The following is a 25,754-nucleotide window of genomic DNA, read 5'->3' on the forward strand; positions in this document are numbered from 1 at the left end:
TATGAAAACAAAAGCACTTTTGATGGCTTGATATCTCTGCAATGTTATTTTTGGTATTACTGTGAAGTCTAGGAGCCTCAGTCCTAGACCAAGACCCTATTGTAATAGGCACTGCACAAACTGAACAAAAAATTCATCCATGGCCCGAAGAGCTTACACTTAAGTACAAGACAAGAGACAACAGTTAGATACAGACATAAGGAAACAATGGGATAATATTGATCAGCAGGTAGGCTGTGGTTTCATCAAACCAGCAGCCTAACTGATGTCGAGTTTTTTGTAGATCTCATGGCAAAGGAGACGTTTGAGGAGGGATTTGAAAGAGGACAATGAGATAGAACTGCAAATGTTTACAGGGGGTGCCTCTCAGGCCTGAGGGGCAGTGTGGGGGAGAAACACAAACTTGCTTAACATTAGCAACCTTTCCTCCTGATTGATTTCTCTCAACTTACATTTGCATCAATGTTGGGGGGTTTTGTTTGTTCCCTCCCCTCCTCTCCTCTCCTCGATGGAAACTTTGCCTGAATTATACTTGGCTGAATTCTGAAACGAACAATAGTATTATCATTATTTCTGGCAAATAGGGTTTGTTTTGTGGATTCACAAACTTGTGAGGAGGTTACAAATCTGCAGGTTCTGGTAGATTTTACGTGTAGTGCAGCTCTGAGTTAAGTGAAAGAGGTGCGAAACCACAAATAGGCAGAGTGTAATCACTAGGGAACACTCTGAGGAAGCTACTGTGCATTTGTTTTCATGTACTTGCTGGAATAATCGTGCACTCATAAAATGCAGCACCTCTTCTTAACAGCCCTGAAATCTCTCACTTTTTGAGAATCCATTCCCATTTTCCAGAATATTGGAGCACATGCTTGTTAGACATACTGTCCTAATGATCCTGTAGTAGTTCAATGGTACTCTTATCTTTTTAACTGTGGGTTGTATTAGTCGTTCAGATGCATCCCCAAGGCCCATATGCTCCAGTGACTTGCGCTCTGAACAACATAGCTACTTAGTACTAAACTTGCCTTCTGATTCTACGTACAAAATGAAAGCTCTTATTTTATTTTATTTTGCTATGCTACCCTAACTTGCAAAGCAAAAGCGGTCCCACAAGAACATCAGCCAAGAAAGCCTGTGGGGTAAAATAGGAGGGATCAGGTCATAGGCCAAGTAGCACTTATACTACCTAGAGAAAAAAATATAAATTACTACAGAAAATTGATAGCAAATTAATCAATCTGCTAATGGCAGAAATTTGTACCTTGTGTCAAAATATCCGTGTTTCAGTTGATGTTTAAGCACGCAAGGGCTATGTGGAGTGTGTGCCCTTTGATTCGGATAACAAGAGACTTGAAAATGTTAATTGCAAATTTCCACACATCCTACTACAAAAGCTGCCACATGGGTAGTAGTGCTGTGTGCAGCATCTCCTTTTGGCCTCCTCAACACCTCACACCCCTGAAACTACTCTGAAATGTATACACTTTGGACAAGGTACTTATTTCTTCAATGGTGGCTTTTATACATGCCCACCTATGGTTACTATTTTTCCCCTATGGGAACTATTTGTTACTGTAATGTATGCAGGTCCTTTTGGTAATGCTTTTGTAAGATCTTAGTAATCATCCCTCTAGGCTCCCCTCTGACTCCCTCCCCCCCCATTTTTTATATACAAAATGGTTATGGGTCCTTAAATCAGCAGATTCAGTGTACTCTACTCCTCTAAAAACATAGCACTGTCCCAAGAAACTGCAACTTGGGCCCTACTTTATTTTTCACTTCCTTGCTGGAAGCATTAACATATATTCCTGAACATCACTTTACACAGTAATTGATCATTATTTAGATAATTTTACACTTCTGAGCTTCCCATCTGATATCTATCATGTTTAGGGATGTTTTGAAACCTCTTTGACATAATTAATTGTGATTTCAATCAGCTATGGATTGAGTTTCCCAGAATACCAAATTGGCACAAAACTGAGTGATATTGACAACTCCAATTCTTTTGTCATCAACGGAACTGCATACACACAACACAAGGCAGGATTTGTCCTTTAGTGATTAATCCATTTCATTTCCTATTGCTCTCTTCTCTTTCTGTCTCAATCTTTTCGGCACAGGTACTATTGGTCTTAACACCTTTTTATATTCTGGACAAGATCATGAGGTCATAATTTCATTCTGAATAATTTTAGTAGCACCAATGGCTTTTCTGCTTATACTATGAATTTCTGTCCCAGCTAAAAAGTGCATTCATTCAGACTTGCCTTTTATACCAAAGACTGCTGGACAACGACGGTTAACTCCAGACTATGAGACCTGTGGTGTTTATCCACAAAAAATTGCAATCTTTGCAAACTGTTCTGAAGATTAATTTACAATCCATAAAGGAAATCAAATGTTTGTTTATTAATATTAGGGTTTTCTATAGCATCCCTCAGTTTAGTGTCCAGTTGCTTCCTGTGGGCGTACAGGAAAAGGATACTTCATATAAGTGTTTTGAAAATGTTATATTACACACACAAATGTAGTTCAGGATTTTTATGAACCTTTACAAATAGCAAGTAACAATACTATCTACAAGATTATTACTTCTCTGATTAAATATAATTACAAATAATTATTCCATTTAAGATTAATGTATAAATTAACATGAAGCCATGGCAAAAAAGCAAAGCTCATATTGATCTAACCAAATAGGTTTTAAGTTATACTTTGATTAAAAAAACAAATTTTTTTGTGAGTGTGGACTAATACTATATGTGACTACAATGATATAAAAATTGGGGATGTTTTACTGTCCTGTCTCTGGGTCAACATTAACTTCTTGAGAGTTCTAGTAACAAGGAACAATCATTATCCTCACAGCCAGGTCAGACTATAATTTTTGTTGTTAGTCCCCAGATGGCACTATTAAAAGTAATCTTATGAGTTCTTTTTAAATAGATGTATACACAGCTGCAACTTGGAAGAAATGCTGGATTGTTGGCTGCGGTGAAATTCTCTTTTGCTGCGGTTGGCTATTACCAGTAAAGTTTGCTCGCTATTTGAATCTCTGTATTCTGTTATGTTCAGAACTACTGCCTACAGGTATAGCTACAAAAACAAAACAAAACAGAATATCCATTGGCCAAACCTTCCCTCCCCCACTTTAAAAAAAAAAAAAATTACATGGTGTCAAAATCATTAGAGACTAGATGAAAGTTTCTGCTTTTTATTAGTTCCTCGCTGCATCCATAGGCTTGTCTTATAAGTTTTGCTATTCTGTCTTTCTCCTGGGCATCTTGCCTACCTCAGCCTTGAAATGCATGCCAAGCAATCTTTGTTAATTATGATCTTCATATTGTTTATCCTGCCCATGTGCCTGTTTTTTCAGTCTTAAACTCTTCTTCTTCTTTCAATTATTCTTATTATTCTTTCAATACATCTAGAAAATGTGTGTGTATATATGTGTGTGTATATGTGTGTGTGTGTGTGTGTGTATATATATATATATATATATATATATATATATTAATACGTAGTACAGATTAGAAGTACAATACAGTATAAATTTTTTCTGCAAATAAGACTACAGCATCAAAACTTCAGAAAGAATACAAATGACTGAGATATACGAATTTAGTGAGAAATGAATAGTTAATAAATTGTTTTCTTAACTATGTATATATATATTCAAATACAAATATGTATATATATCCAGAAGGCTTTTTAACACTTAAAGATTACTCAGCAAAGCTGTCTTTCTTTACAAGCAATAATGAGGAATCCCAGTATTATCTGGTGAAATTTGCAGAGCCTTTAAAACATGGATAGTCACTTTATACTTTGCCCTGTATATAAAACATTCAGTCATCCCCACCTAATATCCATACATTGCAAAACCCCCTGTATGCAAGGTGAGATGAGCCCACTGATTGAAGGCCTGATGATTGACTGAGCTGTAACATTCTGAGGGCTTCAAGAAAGGTTTTTACTCAACACTCCTTCCCTTAGGAGTTCACATTTTCTGTTTTATCTCTGGGAGTGAGCTTAGTGACAGACACACATTGAAAGTCTGTGAGAAATGCCATGGGAGCTGCTTAACAGCATTCAGATGCAGAGATGGCATTTGATTCCCAAGCATCTCTGCTGCATCTGCTTTATAAAAAAAACTCTAAATCAGGAAAACCTACAAGCTATCAGGAAAGGAGACCTCTGATCTGCATGCTTTTACCATTAAAAGCTGAATTCTAGTTTTGAAACAATAAAGTTAGAAACTTGAATAATGTTCATACATTTCAGTGAAATGCATAAAGTAGTAAAATACCAGGTGCATAGATACAAGTATGTACATTGAGACTGCAACAATTCCTCTGATGGTACGTGTATGTTAACAGGCTGCATAACATACTTATTGTAGCTGTTTTTCATTTAATGTAGGAATTGTGTTTGAATAATATGTAAGAATTAAACTATCAAAATGTTCTGAGTTTTATAAACTGAATACTGTCATCTTGACAGAGTTCCCAGCACATGCATTACAGATACAGAATGTTCTATAAAAGACAGCCAAACTGGAAATCTTTTTTTTTTTTTTTTTTTTTTTTTTGCATCTTATCTTTTCCTAAATTCATATTAATTTATAAATATATGTAAGTGGTTAATTGAAGCTCTGCAATAATCCTGCTTCCTTTCGACATCTTGAGTTCAAAATCTAAAGTACCTCAGAAACAGGCATGTTAATATTATGTAGATATTTTGCTTTCATTGAATGGAAATATTTTATTTTTTTGGTAATTCATTTTGTGATATGAAATCAAGAAAGTTGCCATAAATGAATGCGAAAAGCAAATGACTAGATGGGAAAAGTGATAAAAACATAATCACTGCAGCAGTAAGATAAGGTGCTTTATGATGTCAGAACTCTGAATTGTTGATGGAGTTTGAAATAATTCTATTTTGTATATATTTTTAAATTCTCACATAAAACAATTGTTTTTAAAAGGAAACCTTTGAAGTACAAAGAATTAACCTCACCCTCTAGACAAGATGCTTAAGGTTAAATATAATAGAAACATAAATCTTGTGTAAGTCTTATTAAAGAAGAAATATCTGTGGTATCTGAGTTAGATTTCTTTCAACCAAAAACTCCTGTTCTGAAATGCTAGCATTCTGACAGTGTGACAAATTGCTGGAACAAATGCTAAATAGTTAAATGGACAGGTGATGGATAGCCTCATAAGCCTTGCAGGGCAGCCTGTGTAAGATACTAATTGGTTCTGTGGAACTGGTTTTAGTCAATAAATTCACTTGAGAGATTTTTTTGTGTGTTAGACATCTTTAACGAATGCAGTGCTGTAGGTGACAAACCACTTGCAACATATTAGGCCACCAACAACTTTATTTTGCCCACTCAACTGTCTACCTCTTTTCAGGGATATAACCTGATACATAATAAAGATCCATTATTGATGCACTGCTGCTGTAGTGTCTTTCAAATGCTTCTGAATTATGAGTTTATTTGGAAGACTCTAGAATTTGCTGACTCTGAAAAGTTTTTGATTTATTTTCTCACAGGCTTTGCAATCACATTTTTAGTAGTGATACGTTCTGCTTTACTCTGTGAGTAGTCTGATTGAACATAATGGTCTCCCCAAAGAGTAAGGCATTTGTCAAGGGGAGTAAGAGAGAGAATTTGATACTTAATGATGTCAGTTTTTTTTCTTTCACCAGAGCTAAGAAGAAATTTCACTCATTGGTGCCAAGAAAACTCATTGTATTAACAGAAGGAAAAAATGATGGTTCCCTTGTTTTCAGGGATAAAGCCATTTCTTCTTCTTTACAAGATGGGAACTGAGTAATTTTGAAGGCACTAATGTGTACAGTGCTAATCATTACAAATTAGAGATGGGCCTGAGCCTAAACCATGAATCCAAACATTGCTACACTTAAGAAAAGTTCAGATCCAGATCTCAACTTTCCCAACTTTGCTCTGGTCTACATTGCCACCGGCAGTCGACGGGAGATATGCAAACTACATAATGTAATATACATACTTACATATGTGTACATAATGTAGCTTGCGAATCTCCTGTCACCTTAGGTTGCCGTACCACAGTATCTCCACTGTGCTGCGTCGACGAGAGATGCTCTCTGGTTGACTCAGCCTTACTCTTTTTTTTGTGGGGGAGGAGGTGGATTTATGGCGTCAACTGGAGAGCACTTCTGGGATCAATTGAGCAGATCTCCACTGCCCGCTCAATTTATCCCACTGCATCGATCCGTGCGTGCATCCCTGGCAGTGTAGACATACCCTTTGTTACAAAACAAAACATTATTTTGCAGCAGGAAGCTTGTGAACTATTCCTCATTGTTAATCTAGTGATCTTTCCTATCTCTGTACTTCAGAGACACCTCATAATCTGAGGCTCAGTTTGTATATCTGTAATCTGGGGATAACTAATAACACAAAGCAGCTGTCTAATGGGTGTTGTAAGTGAATACCTTATTTGTAAAATGCTTTAAAGATAAAAAGCGCTATATAAGTGCCAAGATATATAAGCACTATTAGTACTCTTCTAATTGGGATAAGATCTTTATCTTGACTTTCAAATATATAAACAAGTAGAAAACAGTGACTTCTGTAGCTGCATCATATATCTGAGGGCAATGGAGTAAAAAATGTATTTTAATGTTCTAGAAAAAAGTCTTTAAATACTTGAGCATTTAGGGGTGTGAAGAAAGCTTTGATATTGAATAGAGTAAGAGCCTTTTTAAGGTATTAATAGTAGTGGTATTCCCTGTTCTAAGCATAGGTAATATAATGCTTATACTAGTATTACCTTTAACCAATGTAAAGAGTTAAAATAAATGTTTTAATGGCATATATTGTACTTAAGTTTCTACCATGATTACTAGGAATGAGCAAATTATTCACAAGGAATTATTTTTCTTTTAAACTTTGCCTCTCTTCTCAGTTTATAGGATACCTTCAAGCAGATTGTGGTTTCCCTAGATTTCTTTGATGTTCAAAATTATCTGAAATTTTGTTCTGATGAGCGATTAGGATAGGATTATCAAAAGTGCTTAAGGGAGCTAAGTGCCTAATTCCCATTGATTTCCAGTGGCAGCTGGGTGTCTAAGTCCTTTAGGTGCTTTTGAAAATCCACCATTCAGTTCTGTGGATTGACTGAACAGTTCATGAATATTCAGTGTTCTGTATTTGAGCTATGTTGGCTATCTGTGATTGGTTAGGGAAATCACATTTTTGTTTCTTTTATTAGATTGGATAAGTCTGCCAAAAATGCTTGCTTGTGAGAGGCTAAAATTTGGCTTTTGTGGATATTTACTCATATGATTTTGAAAATTGTTTTTATGAACATCTGTTTCCAATAAAATGTCATCATCAGAATGTTTGCAAAAAGAAAACCCAAAAAGAGGTGAATGTAGCCAAAGGAAATTCATTTAAAAAAAAGAAAATTTTAATGTTTTGGTTAGTATTTGCCTTAGTCTTTTAGATGAGGAGGTTTACGTGTATTAAAATCAGGATGAATCACTACTTCCAAAGTGGATAAGAAAGGTATAGTATGTAGTATACTCATACTTCAGGGCATAAACTTAACAGAGCCTGGTGTCAGGAAATGATTCCATTCCATGGTGAGTCCTATAAAGGAATAGGAACATTAGGCTTAAAAATTATCCTTTCTCTGAAGCATCCAGCATTAGCTACTGTTGGCAACAGGACACTAGACTAAATGGACTGTACATTTCTTCTTATTCAGCAGGGTTTATATCAAGAGTGATATATTATTTAAAGAAATGAATACAAGTAGTTTACTATTTGAACCATTTTGATTTTTGAAAGGTTTACGATCAATGACAGTCCCATTTCCCTCTGCCCCCCCCCCCATTTAAATCTGAGATATAATTAGATTTGATGACAAAGGAAAGGTATAATGACAACTTGCCTGAATTATCTTTATCTAAACACCAGCTTTAGCTTGTGGTTTAGCTGATAAAGATATACAGTAAGATTAATTGATCTGTAGTTGAATTTTCCCATAAACGTCTCTAGTTTCAATGCTGTGATCAAACAAGGGACATATTACAGGAGCTAAGAGCTGTGTAGTTAAAGAAAACTGGCTGGATTTGTAGCCATCTGAGAATCCAGGATGATATGTACTTTCTTTCTCAATTTAGACTCTGTGGCTCCACAATAAAGGCCCTGTGGTCCCCTAGGACCAAATCTATAATAAATATTTTAGTTTATTAATACAAAGAATTGTGACTATACACCAAACAGAACAAACAAATGTTATGTGATTTCCAATACCCTGTTCTATATTTACCCTGGGCTTTTATGGTACATAGACTTGTCTAGGATATTGAACCATAAAGTTTTACTACTGAATCAAATAGAGCTGGCAGATCAGAAATTTTCCATATAACTAAGATAATTGTATTAGAAGCATTAGGTCACTTCTCCTTAAAAACTTTTTTGGGGAGGACAGGATATTTATTTTTTGCTGGTAAGCATTCATTTTTTATCTCATGAATTTTAAAATATAGCACATCCTATCCATAAGTCTTTTGTGGAACCTAAATGAATGTTCACATCAGAGTGAAATATGACAAAGTACCAGTTACAAAGACATGTTAGAGAACTGGAGATCTACGAATGGCACCATTCTGTGGAAGGTAGCCTTATAGGAAAGAATATTCCTGTGAAAATCCACTAGACTCAGAATAAGTTTAGTTTCTGAGAGGGAGATTTTCAGAGTTAAGTGCCCAACGTCCATTGACTTTGAAAAGCAATTGGAGTTAGTACTTTTGAAAAATCTAACCTTCTGAGCTTAGTAAAGAGCTATGAATGCTGTGAGCTAGAGAGAGAGAGAGCATTCCATGGGATGAATTTGCAGAGACTGTGTAGGTTTAAATACCTTGGTGCAAACCCTAAAAGGTATCAGAGTCAATAGTAGTGCTCAAGAACCTCAGAAAGTGAGAGGGAAGTCCTCTCAAGATCCATGCCTTCCATTGATTGAACCTGGCCTTGGGGAAATGTCTGTGTCACGCTGGCTGGATTGAGGTGGGGCATTTATTATATTATTTAACATCAATATGTCAAAATCATAATAATTTATATGAGATATGCCATGTCAGATACTGTTAGAAAGACTATAATGTGCGAAGTAAGATGATAATGTTTATGTTCATGTGTTATATGTGTAATGGAAGTTAGGGATATGTTTGATATATCTGTATTTCAAATTGTGCTGCGTCTGGGACACACCCCAGACAGGATGGCTGCAGTGATAGCCTGCTTAGTGGCCCATTAAGAAATTCACAGGTACAAGGGGCACAGGGGGAGAAGCCAGGGATATACCTGATGAGTCACCAGGACTTACTCATGTGACTCTGGGCTCCATTTTGGTTCCCGCAAAATTCCACAAGCAGCATGGCACAGACCAAAGGACATAAAAGGCATTTTGTCTTCAGTCACCAGTTTTTAGTCTGTCTTTCAGCCATCACCTACCTCTGGATCAACTCATCTACTGAAGCTGTGAAACAAAGGACTGAAACCCCATCCAGGTACTGGATATGTACCAGAGGATCTATACAAGCTTGCAAACTCCACAATTCTTATAGAAACCTGATATATATGGACTTTCCAGTTATTTGTATGTATGTGATTGCTTTAATCCTTTAACATTTCTCTTATAGTTTTTCTTTCTTTTTATATTAAACCTTTAGTTTTAGTTACTAAACGATTGGCTGGCAGCGTGGTATTTTGGGTAAGATCCAAACTTATATTGATCTGGTAGTGTGGCTGAGGAGAAACCTTTTTGGTAAAGAGCATAGAGTTTTAAATAACTGATCTCTTTACTGGACCTAGTGGCCAGAGACTGAAATGCAGTAAAGGGGGCTGCGTATGTTTTTATTTTGGCTTCTTGATAACTAGTGTGGGGAATCAGAAGCACTGTTTGTGACTGGTTGAGAAGTCTGACTTCAGTGTCACCCACCAGTGTTGGGAGAATCTGCTCTCCTTTTACAGCCTGCCCTGACCTTGTCATTTTCAGGTGACTACCATAGGCACAGACGGGTCACAGTCTGATATTTCACAAGAAGATTCCTTTTGCTCTCCTTAAAATTTTATGCTGTGGTATCACTCACCGATCAGTTGCATATCTGTATTCACAGATGTTGTATCTGATTGACTAAATACCTTCAACGAAATATTAAAACAAAAGAAGAATCTTAGTGGAGATCAGAAGAAGCTTAGGGCAACCAAGGAACCATTGGAAGGCTAGGAAAACTGGCTAACATCTGTACAAAAACTGGTCAGAAAGACAGCTTTAGTGACATCCAAATTAAGTCTTGTTCCCAATTCCTCCAACTGGAATTGGAGCAGGGTCACACTATGTTAAGGGCACATTTATAAATAGCTTATAAAATATAGAAGTTATGAATCTGTTATATGGATGGCATAGACATGAGAAGCATGTGCTATAGATTTTTATAAACACATCAGTGGAAGTTATTACAGGTAATTCTAAGCAACCTATTGACTTATTGGATTCAGTAACAATCCATAATTAACCATTTATTAACATATTTATTAATCCTTTAAAACTATTTGTAAACATAACCCTTTATATAAAATGTGACACAGAAAAATCAATAAGGAAAGCTGTCAAGTATGCTAGCTAAACTCCCAAGGAGACTTGTTAGGAGGACCAACCGGGATTTGTTGAAATCCTCACTCAGGCAAATTAAGTGACAAACTGTTCTCTCACCGGTATCTCTTATATGCCGTAGATATACTATAGGGTAACTGTTTGCAGGTTCTGAGCTGAGAAGAACTCATTTCCTTGTCTGTTCTTTAATTTCACCAAAAAATGTTGGTTTTGGAGCTGTCTATCTGCCTATCTGACACTAAAACACCTATTATAATTAATAGGAAAAAAGTTCCATTCAGTTTAGAAGAAACTAGAGTAGGCAGGAGAAACAGAGTATTTTGAAATGGTAACAAGAATTATGGAAGTATTAGATGAGTAAAATGTAAGGGCTTGGTTCTAGAAAGACTGATGTGCTTAACTGTAAGCTTCTCGGTAGTGCCTATTCATGGGACTACTCACATATGTGCTTAAAATTAAGTAAGTCTTTGAAGGATTGGGTCAAAGGCATAGCATTTGTGAACTGCATCTCTTACTTACCATGACGTTTTGGGGGTTCACCCAGACCAGCAGGAGTTGTTACTACCTGCCCAGCAACACGGTGTGCGTCTGTGTTGTGCAGCTTTTGCTCTGAGCCCTAACACTAGCCCCTCCTTGCTGCACAATGACATGACCAGGGTTTCCACTAGCCTGGTTACTCCTTGCAGGGTGATGCCAATAGCCCTACCAGGCCAGAGTCTCCCTGAAACCCTCTCATCTGTAGTTCTCAGCCCCTCTCACTATAACCCTCACGGAATCTTATAAAGTTCACTGCTCCTTTAAGGAGATTGTACACAGCACCAGGCTATTAGTTTGCCTGAGGATTTTACCCTTCAGTTTGAAACACTGCATTGTGATGGTTGTGTAATAAAACAAGATTAAGTTTATTAACAAAGAATAGATATGTAAGTGATACCAGACAGAAGGAATTGAGATAGAAATGGTTACAAACAAACAAAATTAAAAATAGGTTTTAGTCTTAGAAGCACAACTTAACAAACTAGAGTGTTTTGATCAAAGTAAGTTTCTTATCACAGCAGGACTGGCCAGTTCTCAGCCAGGATCCAACACAGAGCCCAAAGCGCTGTTTTTTTGACTCTTCAGGTGAAATATGCCAAAATGGCTTTCTCTCTCTGCTTATATCCTCTACGTTTTTTTCTGTTTTCAAAGTCAGAAAGCCCTCCAGGGGGCTCAGCTTGCTGCATCAACCATATTATTTTTTGCAGTCTCCTCTGCCCCACACACCCTCTGTTGTGATACTCAAGAGGTCATCTCTCTCACTTGCTAGTTTTATGGCTTTTTTTTAACCTTTTATGTAAATACATTTCCATTCTCTTGCTCAATTTACAGTGGAGATGCATTCAAGCAGGAAGGACTACATTCCTGTGTCTAGGGCAGAGTGAGTTAAGCCCTACTTGCCAAATACATTTTAAGAACATATTTCCATTTCATATTTATAATTTTTTGTATATCACCTCTATGTACACTACACAATAATATTAATGACCGGTGTGTTACCAGTTTGCATATGATACCTTCTATGACCTTTCTGTACCTTTTAGATACAGATTATGACAACAGTGAGTTGGGGTGCACTGAGCTGATACCAGGAAGCTAGATACCAGAAAGCCTTTTGCCTTCTGGAACAGAGGTGCTCTTAGGGTCACGCTCACCAGGACAATTATGTAGTAATTAAAAGGCTAGATCATGCCAGTTTGGCACAGCCCAAGGTAAGGAGTGGAGCAGAGCTGCAGAATGCCTTTTAATAGTGGGGCATATCTCTTAACTTAATCCTTCATGGGGCATAGCCCATGCGCTCCTGGTCCTCTTTTGTAGGAAGGCTTAGAGAGAACTTGCACATGGCACACATTCCTTCCTGCCTTCTTAAAAGCAATGTGTATCTCTTGGGGAGAAGGATGAAACACCCTTGAGTATAGGAACTGAAAAGCTGCTTTGCACTAAAATGAGCCAAGCCAAAAGGGGAAGAGACACTGTGGCCTCCTCTCTGTCCCACTTGAATCAATTAATGAATTGTGGTTTGTTTTAAAAGGTGCCCATCCCAAGCTCTAGGTGCATGTATAATGTTTAAATAATAAAAACTTACAATCTAGTACCAATGTCCAAAATATGAATTCCTACTAAACCTACTCAAACTGAGACCTTCCATCCAGTACCAGTCAGCCCACTTTCCCAGAGAAAGTCTGGGAGAAAAGATTACCTCTGCGGTATGAGATGAAAGCCAATAAATGTGGTTTGTTGCTGGTGGACCAACCAGGAAGATGAGCTCCGAAAACAAGGAGCCATCAGTGAAAATGCCTGAGCACTGAAATGGTCTCTCACAGGGAAGTACGCAATTTCTGGGGGTACCCTGGTAAACATGCAGGGCTTTATAGGTTAACAATGACCCTTTAAATTGCACCCAAAACTAAATGAGAAGCCAATGCAGACTTCCATTGTTCCTTACTCTGTTTCCTCACCTCTAAAATGGCAATAATATTACTTTGCTACCTAACAGGATGTGCTGCCCATTTGAAAGAGGATACAGGCCAAGCACAGTCCTGTTACTAACCCAAAAAAGACTCATTCTGGGATTTGTAGTTCCTAGAGAACTGTAGAACTGTAGGCCTGCCAGCAAAACTCATTATAAGAGGGAACAAGGATAAAAGAAATGTCTTTTACCTCAGTGTCAAGGACTTGTTCTGAAGAAAGGGAGAGAAGAAATAGGCTTTGGTAGAGAGAAAAGGAGTAGGAATACTTGGGGGTCTCTTTATGTGGACAGTTGGGGTTTTGGAAAGGGCATGAGCTTTGGGCTCTTCCATGAAAAGGGTGTCTGAAGGGGGCTGGGAAGAGGCTAGCTTTGATGACCTATTAGGGGCTATGAGGTCATATCCTGCAAGGTGTGTGAAGACCAATAGATTCTCAAGAAAGGGCAGCAGCACAAAGTGAGAAACTGGGTGAAGGTGAGTAGAAATCCCTTCATTGCCTTGCACTAGCAAGGGAAGATATTTTCAGATGTAGAAAACCTGTGGCTCAGGTTGAGTGACCTGGATAAAGATTGGTACACCTTGACAGACAGTCAGAGACCCAGAGAGGAAGAGAAATAAGGCAAAAATCAGCTTTTTGGAACTGCTGTTTGATTGGTCATGCCAGAAGGGGAGAGCTTTGGTTTAGCCTGAGGGTTCAATGACCTCAAGCAGTAAGAAGGAAACTGAGATGGTGGCTGTATCTGAAGGTAAGGGATATGTAGACCATATGTAGACCTATATGGCTTAATTAATAAAGCACTTTGGGATCCTCAGATTATTACTGATTTCTTACCATCATTGAATGGGTAAAGGGTGAGTCAAGTTAGTCACTGACCTAAAGTGATTTACCCATCTGCAAATTATTTACCCATCTATAAATCATTCTACATAATACTCTTTAAAAAGAAAAAATCTCCAGTTTCTAGGACCCTTCCATGTCTCAATTTTTTTTACTACAATGAGTATAATGGGCTGGCACAAAATGTATGGTGAAGATCAGAGAGACAGAGAAACCCAAAACACTTTTGTGATCAAATACAAAAGGCCACATTGCAAAGCATATACTGTGTGTGCAGCTGAGCACTGATATTTCTTCTATGGTGGATGAGTTTGCAAGATCACTTACAACAAAATAATGGTGACCATTTGAAAAAAGATTACCTTATGCTGTCAGTGTGTATGTTTGCTGAGGCACCCGGTAACACTGCTCTAGTTAAGGGTCTATCAGCATTTCCATTAGAAACCTGCTTTTTGGGAGGCAATATCTCAGTCTTTTCAAATTGCATCATGCTGAAACTTGACAAGTTGTCAGTAGAGAGGCAATTATTTCTACCAAAACATTAAGAACATCACTTACAACATATTTTAAAGATATGCAGTGGCAGGAAAGTGTGTGTATTTAACAGATCCCAGAGCTTTTGCATTTTTTTGCCCAAACTGTAGAAATTAAATGTTAATTTAAAAAAAAAAAATCCTTGCAGTTGTGAGAATACGCAAAGGTTTAATTACGGAAAGCGGTTTAATTATGAAACTCTGAAGGCAAAAAAAAAAAAAGGGGGGGGGGAGAAAAAAGGGTGGGGCGAACTCTTCTAGTTTATGGGGAACAGGGATCACATTGTTTTCAATTTGCTGATTCTCACTAATTTCAAGAGCAGTTTATATTATGTGCATGTGCATTATGTGCATGTGTTTCAGAGTAGTGGTTCATTGGATCTTGTGGGCCAGGGGAGAGTGACTGGGACGGGAGCCAGAAGTGATTTGTTGGAGGTGGGTAGCCAAGATTATTAGCAGACTCTAGCCTGGGTTGTTGGTTGGTTGGGTTTTTTTACTTTGTAAACTCTCAAAAAGAGTGAGCATTTTGGAACCAAGAGACAGACTATCAGAGAAGCCCAGGGCAGTTGAGAGAGACAGTATTGGCGTGGCATAAGGAGTCTAGAGAGGATTGTTTGAATCTTTCATTTATCTGCTAATGTAACAGCTTAAAGAGTCTGTCCGCATCCTCAGTAGGAGAATCAAAAAAAACCCTAAAACTATTTAACCAATCCAGGGGAAATGAAAGATGGAAACAGAATTAAAATAACATTTTATGGTAGTTTAGTGGCTCATGGGAAGTGTTGGTGGCTTCAGTATAATTTCTAACGATAGGTATCTCTAGCACAAATAACTCTCAATTGTTGTTAATTAGTATCTTTATTAGAAGCCTCGGTGAAGAGGGCAATGACTGACCTAGATACAGCTACTCTTATACCATGTCTGTTCTTTGCAGTTATCAGCAAGGATTGCTTGACTGGGAGCTATGTCACCTGAGCACAAGTGGTGGGGGCGGCGTGGGGTGGACTGGGAACAGTCAAAAGAATTTTGCTCATGGGCTAGTATTCAGGAACGTGCGGGAGACAAATGGTCTGGCTGGGTCTGTCTTCACACAGTGGATCTTAACCAAATGTGATGATCGTTTATCTTACAGTGCCAGGTGCTGAGCATGAATGTGGGGAAGACAATCCATGCCTGCAATCTAAAAGATGACAAAAATGAACAAAGAAAAAGGGGGAGCTGGGTAAAGGGTAAGGTAACATACCCACAACGTAAGGTAATATACTAACAAAACAATTAGTGTGGTGATTAGTGGCACCTGCGGTGATAGTGCCATGGGCTAAAAATATTCATAGAAATGTCTCTCTCACTAATAACCATTGCTAGTTCCTTTGGTCACGCTTAAAAGCGGGGAGAAAAGTGAGATGATGTAAAATTTCAGGTGGAAGCCATGAAACACTATACTCAAATGCATGGTCACTGGGCGAGTGGTCTGCTGGATTAATAGGTTAATCTGGCATTGCAGTATTTTTCTATTTAAGTGTGCTATATGCTATGCAGTTGCTGAACAGCCAGGTCTTTCCTTCCCTCCTGGCTCTGCTAATCAATGGAGGGTGATTTGTATGCTTGCACATGACTCAGCATGTACCAGATTGTCCCTACAGTAGTCAAATTTTCAAACCAGGGAGCCAATCAAGCTGGCATCAGAGTGCTGAGCAGCCATGTCCACACCTGCCACATTAGCACATTCTAACTGAACACTAACATGCTGCTGAGAGTGGCAGGAGAGGATGAGGCCCCAAAGAGAACCCACCTTACAAATGAGGGGGTGAATTTCTTCATTGAGGAACTGCTGGTGTGTGAGCAAGGGCAGGTGAAGATGCATTTCCATGAGGACTGCTTCGTCTATGGAAGTGACGGAAGAACTAATTGACAACACAGGATCAGTTCTGTGAGTCTTCATAGGACTGTAGAGAAGATTAAGATCCAGAGGGAACTCCATGTGCCTGCCAAGGACAAGCAGTCCGCAGAGCTGGCAGGGCCGTAGCATAGAAATCCTGCATGACTTGCTGCTAAGCCAACTCCTACCTGCTGTCACTGACATGCACAAATCATCCATGAACTTTAAGAAAGCAGGCTGGCTGTTCCTTGACACGCCCTCTTCCCTCCTGGGCTCCCTTTTGCAGCTCCTTTCTTCTCTTTGGTGGCTATGTCACCATCTCCAGTTATCCACCAGAGCTCTACAGCCTTCAAGGATTCCCCCAGCCTAATCTGTCTCCCTCCCTCTCACATTTCTAATGCTAAGATCCCACATAAACTGCCCATCATGTATGTTTTCCTTTTCTTTGTCTTTTGCTCAACTAATGGATGTTTCCTGTCTCTTGTAGAGAAATGGCTGGCACAGCAGACAATGGATATAAAATTGGAATATTGCCCCCTTCATTCCCCCTAGTGTCTTTGCATACTTAGATAGGTCATGGAGCTCTCCACGGAAGTCTGAAAATAAGCTGTGGGCACTTCCCAGAGGCCATATCTACATGCATTTCCTTTGGTGTGCCATGTTCTTTGGCATGGATATATTCTGTACATGCCCAGTCACCTGCTTAGAAAATCTGCTCACATATTTTCCATGTTTTACTGGAATAAGTGTACATATGGGGATTTGTGTGCACAGACCTCTGGAAAATTTAGTTTTAAGTGATTGGTGCAAGGATACCCAGTGAGCCAATAGCAGAAGCTAAGATTAGAACTCAAGAGATCTGCCTCCTAAGCCCATTCTCAATTTTCTAAAACAAGTCACTCTGCCTCTGTGAGAAAATACCTTTTTAATAATAAACTTAATCCTGGTTTTCAATCTGTGATCTATAAAATAACTCAGCAGGCAATAAGCCAAGCACATACCTTTGCTAAGTTTTATATTACCGTTGGGCAACATAGGTAGACAAGGTGTATACAAGTGTTTTGAGTGGTAAAAGTGTTGTGTGATCATATGCTAATTTTTTTATCTTTTATCTTTCTGTAATTCCCAGGAGTGAAAATCTGGAGGTTAGAAAATAGAGCAAATGGGAAAGCAGAAACTCTGCAGTCATAGAAACTCAGGAGGCAGAAAGTTCACATTTCTTCCATCTTCATGTCCTAACACTTTTGATCTGAACTGTTAATTGCTCTTGCACCTTTAACCCTTTGGCACCAGTAGTTCTGGTGTGCCCAGTGCTCTGGGAAAACCCACCACTTAGTGTGAAAGAACTGTGGGAAATACCGTGTCATCTAGCAGAAGATCTTGAACTGCTCTTCTCCATTTGGCACTTAATAGGTAAAAGTCACCCACTTCTAAAATATCTCCTAGGCCCCACATTAGCATATTTCAACTGGAATTCTATTCTGAAAGGTGATTAGGTAAAAACGACACTTTCTTAATTAATAGAACTGCTCCCTCTGTTTATTCAAACATAGCTGCTGGCTTCGGTGACAAAAATAGATTTTTCACTATTTTTCACTCCTGTTTGCCTTGCAAAGCCAGCACATTGGAAACAGAAAGAACTGGATTCTATTCCGGCTCATGCATTACTAATAGAATTGTTAAATGAGAGTCAAATTCTGCTCTGATTTACACCATGAAACCATATTGACTTATGTGGAAATGTGCAAGAACTTGATCCCAGGTTCAAACTGCAGGGATTTCAATATATTTTAGCCATGGTAATGGTTGTGCACAAAACTATAGCTTGCACAGGAGTGACTGAGGGCACAATTTGGCTGGTGGAATCTTTGTTCAGTGAGGATGAGAATATAGGGCTTGGAAAGAACCAAGTGTGTTCTTGGAGCAGGTCCTCAAGGAATCCATTTTGAAGCACTAGGAAGAGAGGAAGGTGATCAGGAACTGTCAGCATGGATCTAGAGGTTACAGAGGATAAGAAGCTGGATATGAGTCAACAGCGTGCCCTTATTGAAAAGCTAATGGCATATTGGGCTGCATTAGTAGGAGCATTGCCAGCAGATCACGGGAAGTGATTATTCTCCTCTATTTGGCACTGGTGAAGCCACATTTGGAGTACTGTGTCCAGTTTCGTGCCCCCCACTACAGAAAGGATGTGAACAAATTGGAGAGCAATGAAAATGATTAGGGGGCCGGAGCACATGACTTATGAGGAGAGGCTGAGGGAACTAGGCTTGTTTAGTCTACAGAAGAGAAGAAGGAGGGGGGGGGGTTTGATAGCAGCCTTTAACTACCTGAAAGGAGGTTCTAGGGAGGATGGAGATAGGCTGTTCTCAGTGGTAGCAGATGACAGAACAAGAATCAATGGTCTCAAGTTGCAGTGAGGGAGGTCTAGGTTGGATATTAGGAAAAAAAAATTTCACCAGGAGGGTGGTGAAGCACTGGAATGGATTACCTAGGGAGGTGATGAAATATCCATCCTTCAGAGATTTTTTTTTAAAGGTGTGGCTTGACAAAGCCCTGGCTGGGATGATTTGGTTGGGGTTGGTCCTGTTTTGATCAGGGAGTTGGATTAGATGATCTCCTGAGGTTCCTTCCTGTTGATACTGGATGCTTAGTGGCCTTGAATACTTCCAACCCTAATCTTCTATGATTCTTCAGACCCTAGGTTGAGTTTGCAGGGCTGGCAGTTAGAGGGGAAAAAATCTCTTTACTTGTAAACTGAACAAATAGGACCTGATAATTACTGAGCGACAACAAACATTGAACCTGCATGATGGCATTGTTACTTCACTGTAGATCATGTCTATAACTTAATTCAGAAGAAGACTGTACTTGTTCAACAAATTGTACGTACCTCTGAAAGTGAGGAGTGCTACTTAGAGGCCTGCAGGTAGAACACATAATGTGTTACCTAGATGCTGATGGTTTGGAATATGCTGGACCACTTTCAACAGCCAATGTGCAAAAACCTTGTCTGTATGTGAACATGTGACTGAGAGAAAGCAGACTACTGGAAGCCTGTCAGCTGAGGCTCTTGGGCTGTGAAAACTCTAGGGAATTTCAGGAAAAAATATTCTTACCAGTGCTCCTTCACCTGAAGCTCAGATTTAATTGACATGGTGCAATGCCAGAATCTGCTGCAGCCTTGTCTGTGCTAGGGATTAATCTTCAACCCTGGCTCTAGCCCCTTTGCACTTCAAGGGAGATGTTCAGGGGCCAAACAGCTGGCCTATCAGGACAACTGATTTTTTCCCCTCTGGCTTGGGGAATCCTTGGGAGGAATAAAGCCAGTACATTCTACTCCTATAGCATACTGATTGGCCCTTCCATAGAGAGTATTGGGAGCATGGCTGGGAAGAAGGAGCATGGAGAGCTTCCCTCTGTTCTCTTGTGATTCCTGCATGATTTGGAGCAGTCCTGAGTAGCAGAACCTGCCCCAGGATCAAAGAGCTGCAAATGGCCCTCTGTTATTGCCTAACTTCAGCGGAGCTTGGTGTTTATTGGTGCAGCTGAGGACTAAGTCCTAGGGTGCACACCAGTGCTAAAATTCTTTAGGGTAGACCTGGCCTGAGAGTACTGGTCTATCAACTGAGGACCTGTGTACATGGTATGGCAAAGAGCGCCAGAGGGGCATGAGTTGTAAAGCGTATTAATGTTCTGGGCTCTCGCAGCCCTGGGTAAACCCTGCTGGTGTACTCTTAAGAAGTACCTAGTTTATGTTGATGTAGTCCCATTTCAAACAGGACTATGATAACATGAACTAGGTACTTCTTAAGAGTACACCAGCAGGGTCAACAGAGCATAGGATTTTAGACCGCTCTACTAATCACACCCATCTAGTGCACTTTGCCAGTGCATCACAGACTAGCTCTGAGATGCTCTGAAAATGAGAATTCTGAAGCAAAGTAGGATGTTTTTCTACTTATTTGTATGGTTAGTCACAGACCGTTCTCCCCTCTCAGACCTGTTTTCAGCAAATGCAAATAGGAAAGAGTGGGGGTGCTTCCCCTGTTTACAAAAATATGTTCAGCCTCTAAACGGTTTAGAATTCCTAGGATCACCCTAAGTCACTTCTTCTGTGGCTTTACAACACTTAAAAAAAAACTAAATCTTTTCAGAGATTGAAAGCCCCTGAAACCTCAGCTTTTTTTATAGTGTTGTGGTTAAGTTTTGATCCTATGGGACAGAAGAAATGATGCAATTTAGTTTCCTGTGGAAACGTATGTATTTTTATATTATTTTTGAGAATGCTATGTAGACATACCCAGTATCTGCAAAGAAAAATACATGGCTGGCTCATGCTAGCCAACTCGGCTCATGGAGTTCAGGCTGCTGGGCTGTTTCATGGCTATGTAGAATTCCAGGCTTGGCCTGGAGCCTGAGTCCTGGGACCCTCGCAGAGTCCTGGGACCCTCGCAGAGTCCTGGGACCCATCTCCAGCCCAAGCCTGGAAGTCTACACAGCAATGGAACAACCCTGCAGCTGAAACTCCATGAGCCTAAATCAGCTGGCATGGGCCAGCTGCAGGTTTTTCTTTGTGTGGACGTACCTTTTGAGTTTGTGTAAGGGTGCATGTGCACACTTGTGAGTGAGAGAGAGAGAGAGCGAGGATGGATGGACCCAAGCATTTGAGTACTCCTAAAGGATCCACTCTCATACCTGCTTCTTACTTCAGAAAAGTTATGTATGAAGAAAAGCATTTATTTTAAATTTAGTAATAGCTAGGGGAATTGAAACTGAGTAGACTGTTACCTAGGAAAATGAACATTTGCAAAGTAGAGCAGGGAATAGCCAAATGCTATATTTTTTTCATTATTTTTCACATTAATTGGTTAACTCTTAAGCCCTGATGTGGTAAGTCCTAGTGCAAGTGTGTAGCAGGAAGTGGAAGGCTATTGCATTTCAGTGTGAACAGAGGCAATGTGTGGGTGTCAGTGTGATTTAAGCACTGACCAAACTTCTCTACAGTAAATGGAAGTAAAACTACACAAAATCTTTCCCTCAGCTCACCTTTATAAATGGCTGGGTGCTAATTCTACTCCCCCTGGAGCAACTGACTTACTGTCCCTGGTCTGTGCCCAAAGGCCTGGTGGCAGACTTCTGGCATCCCTCTCTCCCCAACCTAGGTGTTAACAAAAGAGCCAGGAAACATCTTGCCATAATGCAGGATTAGTTCCCCCCTGCAGTGCCCATTCTGCTCATCCCTCTTTACCTTCCACTTCCCCTCTTGCTTCGCAGCACTTGTGCTGTGTAAGATCATGATCTTCATCTTTTTAAGGAATATTTATTTAATGAATTTGGTCAGACATCCAATTTTCAGTATAGTTAAATAACATGAGACCTGCTTATTCTTATGGAACATACTAACTGATTGAATAAACTCTATTTGGAAGAGATTTGCACCAGAGATATTAGCCATGGTTTGAACATATGGCATGATTTTGATCTTCCTCTGGGGGAAAAGAAAGTATTACAATTATAAAACAATAACTCACACTTTGGACAAGGACTAGGTTAAGACTAATAATTTTGGCCAACCCCAGTTCTTGTGCGGAATTAGATCACCATTGTGCCTGCGGTCATCATGATGTGGGAATGAGGTGGGAGTCAGAAACTAACGTACAATTAGGAGACTAGGGACTCAGTGGGATTTAGTCATATGAGGAATGGTTGCTCAAGTGAGTATACAGCGCAGGAAAGGGCACTTATACTTCTAAAAAATCCATCTTCAGGATTATGAGTCTTCTCTGTCATCACAACCTGGTCTGTCCTGACCTCTGAATGGACGCCAAACTATAGCGATTAGATCCAACTGCTGAAGCCTGCTTGCTGCTAAGCAACTTGGATCTGGATACCAACTGATCACTGTTCCTAGCTCTCAATCACCCAGTGAGATCCTGCTGTCCAGTTGTCTAAAGCCTGGAAACAGTGAGTCAGCCCCAGAAGCACACACACACAGGTTCATGGAAAACAACAATCTCCTCATTGTCTTCACTACACTTATGAATTCTGGGAATGGTCTAGATCCTTTATAGGAGGCAAAGTCTTTCCTGCATTCACTCTCGACTTCTGCTTTTGGCAATGAAATGATTACCGTGGTCTAAAAAGCAGCTACCTTTCAAAACAGTCGTTCCTACCTCTGGATCAGGTGGTCAAGTGGAGAAACTGCAATGCTCCCAGCCATGTGCTTACACTAGGTGATTCCAGCACCCTCTTCTCCCCACACTGGTTTCTGTGAACACAGGCCACTCACCGGCCAGGTCTACACTTACCTGAAAATTCGGTGGCAGTTGATGGGAGTTATGCAAGCTACACAGAGTAGCTTGCGTAACTCCCGTCGACTTCTTAACTTCTGTTGTGCGTGGCATCTTCACTGTGCTGCACCGCTGGGAAGTGCGTTCCCATCAACACAGCAGTATGCCACTTGAGGGGGTGGTTTTAGTGTGTTGACTTCCAGATCAATTGAGCGGGTCTTCACTGACCGCTCAATCGATCCAGAAAGATCAATCTGACGGGGGTGAATTTGCTGCCGTCAGTGTGTACATAGCCAAAGTCATTGACCTTGTTGGTAGCAAACCTGTTGTTTCACTGGGGTAAAGCCTTTTGAATATAGATTGTCCTTAGTTACTCTCTCAGCTGTCCAGACGTAGTCTGTGCCCCAGCTGGCATGTTACTATACTGAATGAATGGTCAAAGCCATACCAAAGATTATATTCAAAATAGAGGTTGAAATACAACAGGCATTGCTAAAACAAAAATGGAATTTGTATGTTGACACAGACATAGTTTCCAAACAGTCACACCTGTATATAACAACTAAAAGTATTGGACACTGCAGTTTTCTGGGCCAGCAAATTTCATTTTTTATTTCTGTACCTGGGATAAGATAGGGAAATTTGTATTCATTGCTACTCAACAGTCACTTGATTCTGTATTTCCTAGCTGTCAAGATTTAGTTCATGTGACTATAATCTTATTATATTTGTTTAGCTTCTGTCTCCCCTTTCTTTATTTATCTACAAGCTTCTTCTTGAATTCATAAGAAATTACATTTTCATGATGTTTTCAAATCTATTTTAGGGGACAAGCTTTAGATCTGGAATATACCATCACCCCTCATCACTGGTATCTGGGCACCTTCCAGCAGTGCATTTAGCAATGTGACTTACATCTGTCATGTATAGGTCCTTCTCTCTGTCATTCCAGGAGAGAATTGTGTATACAGCATAGGATTTTGTTTTGGCGTGGTTTTGTGTTGGCATTTGGCTTTTTTTAAAATGTATATTCTGTGATGTGCTTATATTACAGAACGGAGGTTGAGGAAAGCATATTGCAGTTAGAGTGAAAGGTAGTAAGGTTTGTGATGGTTCTTCATTCCTCTGGGAGTTTGTTCCATGGTCTTAGGTCAGCTCCCAAGAAAGCTGTCTTCTGCACAGATGAGGAGCAGTACTGTTAAATACAGTCATCCTCTCAGAGTTCAAGTTCTTTTAGGTGTCATGGGCCCCGGCCATCGAGAGCCTTAATGTTAAGGACCAAAACCTTGAAGTTAACGTGATATACCTACAGTATGGCCATGGTCATTGCCGCAACCAAAACATGCATTCCAAAAAACAAATATGAAGTGACAGGTCTTGAGCCATCTCATTGTCATTGAAGAGACCAGACAGATTTACATAAATTGTTTCAACTAAAGGTCAGACAAAATTGCAATGGAATCTGTTTGGATACTCGAATGTAGTTGAAGGGTTGCCTACTGAATTGGGTTCCCATTGCAAGTTTTACTATATGTAGCTTTAAAAAATTTGCACTCTAGCTTTTGAGATATATAAGCAGGGAATACTGTACTTCCCCTCAAAGATGGTGAAGTATAGGTTAAAAATTTTGCTTTAACTTACAGCACCATGTTTTGTGAAACTTATGGGTAAAATATAATAGCTTAAAAGAAAAACAAATCGTTATACATATGCTCAACTTTCCTGTTTCCAGTGTCACCCAGTAACTGCAGACCTTCAATCAATGATGGAGAGTTCCAGAGTTGCTTTTATGCCGTACTTCACACTCCCACTATGCTGTCTCCTAGACTTTGTTTACTTGCAACTGCTTCTCTGGACAGTGCTTCAACTTTCTTCCTCCCTACATATTGAACTGCTCACAATTCCATAAAACATTTATGTAAGAGCAGCTGGTGCCATGATATCCTTCTTTTAAAAGTACAGTATATCCTATGCTTTAAAAGTAATACAGTGGAATCCTCCTAACTAAGACACCACTTGGGCAGCTTACAATTCTGTTTAATCGGACATCCTGATTATGAGACTATTTTTTTTAAAAAGGAAACAAAATATTGTACTGAAGATAAAAATGGGATTTAGGACACTGCACAACTGTTTCTTCTTGTCTTTATTGGCAGCTCCTATATGAAAAGAATGGGGCTGAGAATATCACCTCTTTGACACCTGATTAAATGACACTTGGCCTACTGCCTCCCCATTAGACAACATTTATATTTTCTGCACTATGTAAGCAGGAGTTTATAACATTCACTATAATCTGATAAACAAATTCCCTGGTAGGCCTGTACCAATAAAACACTGCTTTAATTAAGCAATATACTCTATTTAAATATGTTCTATCAACTTGTGTTTTCTGGGCTCTTCTTCCTAAAATACTTCCCAGATTATCCTATATTTAACCTCTCAATCCACTCCTTCCTCCACCCTAGAATATCAGTTTTGATCCCTTAAAGATATAAAGGCTGTGAATACTTCAGCCTTAATCTGGTCAAACATTTTGGATCTACAGAATTGTAGAGAATTTCTTATCTGGGTTACTAACTGTAGAAATGGAACAATGGGCTAATCTAAGCCATTTAGTATTGTAAGCATCTCAAATCATATTATTCAGGTCCCTAAAACGTGACTATCTGCAGTTCAGGATTTGAAATGGTAAGTATTGCTTTCACACTTAACAACAAACTGAGAACTGGAAGCAGCTCAAAAAATGGAATGGCTCATTTTGTGATGCAAAATGGATTGCTTAGATGAGAACAGTGTTGATATCTATATCTAGGACTAAGTCCTGTCCTGTGATGTGCTAGTATGTATAGGCAGGTGAGATGTTTGCATTGTTAGTCTCTTCCCCCACATACAAGCAGCACAAACAGGGTTTTCCATAGTTTTCAAGAGTGTTAAGGGAGATGGCTGGTTACTGCATGGGCCTCCAATAGACTTTTGCCTGCTGTTAAGGGGTCATATCCAGTCCTCTTGGTGATGGGCATGTAGT

General features: G+C 39.5%; 1 long non-coding RNA gene across 1 annotated transcript in view; it reads left to right on the forward strand.

The window, feature by feature from the left end:
- The window catches only part of LOC137146821 (uncharacterized), a 56,440-nt gene extending 31,503 nt beyond the window's left edge, over window positions 1-24,937 (forward strand). The window contains exons 2-3 of the long non-coding RNA XR_010918057.1: window positions 15,687-15,809; window positions 24,459-24,937. This is a non-coding gene — a long non-coding RNA (uncharacterized lncRNA). The remainder of the gene's footprint in view (window positions 1-15,686; window positions 15,810-24,458) is intronic.
- The last annotated feature ends 817 nt before the right edge of the window (window positions 24,938-25,754 follow it).

This window comes from Emydura macquarii, unplaced genomic scaffold, assembly GCF_026122565.2.
Source record: "Emydura macquarii macquarii isolate MOO-44397 ecotype Brisbane River unplaced genomic scaffold, CSIRO-AGI_Emac_v2 contig_480, whole genome shotgun sequence".
Taxonomy (NCBI): domain Eukaryota; kingdom Metazoa; phylum Chordata; order Testudines; family Chelidae; genus Emydura; species Emydura macquarii.